We start from the raw sequence: 2323 nt of genomic DNA on the forward strand, positions 1-2323 counted from the left end.
TTCTATATTCATATGATATTTTAACATGTTCAAAAATTTACAGTTTGTTCACATTTTTTTGAAATATTCAAATTTAACATTATTTCTTTAAAACTTTTAAATGTCATTTAAAACAATTCAAATTTTTTGTAACATTTTTCGAAAATCATGCAAAATTAAAACTAGGGCCAACAATCTGTTATACACATCTTTGAAATTTTTGGAAATCTTGTTAAATGTTTGTTTAAAACTGATTTTTTCAAAATAAAAAATCACTTTCAGTTTTCCTAAAAATCTTAGTAATTTTTTTTATTCATTTGAAACCTTTCACAATTCTTAAAAAGCTTCTGAATTTGCAATCATTTTATGTTTTCGATTAATTTTGAATCTTTTCAAAACTTCTGAATAATTATCTCTTTAACTTACTCGAAATCGTGCTGAATTAATAAGCGTTAAGTTGTTATTTATATGCATCAACATTCAACGATTTCACTTACAAACAAAAATCTTTTTCAAAAGAACAAATAAAATTGTCAAGTTTAAACTTAGCTCTTTGAAATTTTAAAGAGTAAAAGCTTTCCATTTCATATGGTGTAGTTTTTAATATTTGATTTATAATTGCTCGTTTTAAATAAAAAGGTCAATTTTGCTAATAATGAAAAAATAATTTTTTGTCTTAATTAAAACATTTCAAACTAAATGGATTAAAAATGGAAAATTTTAGGCTAAAACAATAGAATAATAATGTGAATAGAATTTAGATTTTATAAAAGCGTTCAATTATGAATATACTGTTTTGAAGTTATTTTAAAATTGAAAATAGTTCATAAAGTGCAGTCGAACATTTACATTTTTTTAACTGCTATAAGGCTCTCGAATCGAAAGAGTTCAATTATCACTTAATTTAAAAGACAATTAATTAATTATATTTAAAGTTGATTAACTAAAAACTTTTTTCATACAAAATTTCTAATTTCAAACGCCTTATGTACATAGACACTTCGTATTCTTAAATATACTACTATCAATGTCGAATAATTTAAAAAATTAATAATACTACAAAAAAATTATATTTTTGGATTTGTGCCTATATAGTCCATGAATTTAACTAACAACTTTTAAAAAATAGTTTTATTATTTTTATAGGTACTCAACATTTTAATGAACACATATTTTCAACAAAATATATTTTCCTGGGATTAGTAAAAATGATAAAAGCTCGTTATTTAATTATTACAATTTTTTAAATAAACTTAAGCAAGCTGGAAAAAGTTCCCTTACATTTCCCTGACTAATAAAATTCCCTGGTATTTCCAGGGGTTTCGAGAGTGTAAACACCCTGAGTACAATAATCTACATAATATTAAAAAAAACTATAATTTAATAACAATTATTTTTGAGGTTAGGTAAAACATCAAGAAACTTGATATTTTTCTGTTGCATAATATAAAATCGGATAGAAAGAACACAATTTCAGACACAAAAAGATTTTTTGCATCTAAAAAGTATTTGGCAAATTTGAAAATAAAAGTATATTAATAGTATAAACCAGAAAATTTATTTTTCCATGCAAAGATGATCGTGCACCGTTTTTTTCTTATGAAATGTTGGGGCCTGTAGCCAATTTTGTCACTTTCTTGGGAAATGGATAATAAATAATTATTATTTCTATTTTCAAATCACACTATTATATAAAATACTGCATAACTATCAAGAATATAATTAATAAAAATTCTTTGCCGTAACATTTATAGCTAAAAGTTTGAGAAATATTGTGTGACCTCACATGTTAAACGACGCTACCTTAACAGATGGAAAATGGAAACTTACCAATCATTGATACTACAGTTAATTAATTCGTGAATACATCCCATAGGACATCAATAAAAAATTATCTTTGCTATCATATCAGACAGGATTCGTTGCATTTTAGTCAAAAACAGAGACACTTTTGAAATCACGTTGATAGAAAACAAAAGAGGTTATCACACCTTTGCAAACTTTCTACGTAGGGATATTTGGTTATACCATATGGGGGAAACTAGCGCCTTTTTTTATTTATCTAAAAGTGGCAGCACTGACACTGTTTGTGCATGATTTTTGAGCCTTTTGAGGGGATCATTTTTGTACTGTGTCGGTTTATAGAATTTGAGTAATTTAGAGTTTTTATCTCGTTTTTGAAGATTAAGAAAAAATGGTAAGTTGAAATAATGGTTCACTTACATATTTTAAATAGCTTTTCCACAAATCTTAGGTATTTTGCGCTGGAGTTAGATTTTGCCGACATTTTTAGGTTAGGAGGGAAATGCATTGTCATCAAAAATTTTGGAGTAATGAAATTAAT

This window comes from Belonocnema kinseyi, chromosome 9, assembly GCF_010883055.1.
Source record: "Belonocnema kinseyi isolate 2016_QV_RU_SX_M_011 chromosome 9, B_treatae_v1, whole genome shotgun sequence".
NCBI classification, from domain to species: Eukaryota; Metazoa; Arthropoda; class Insecta; order Hymenoptera; family Cynipidae; genus Belonocnema; species Belonocnema kinseyi.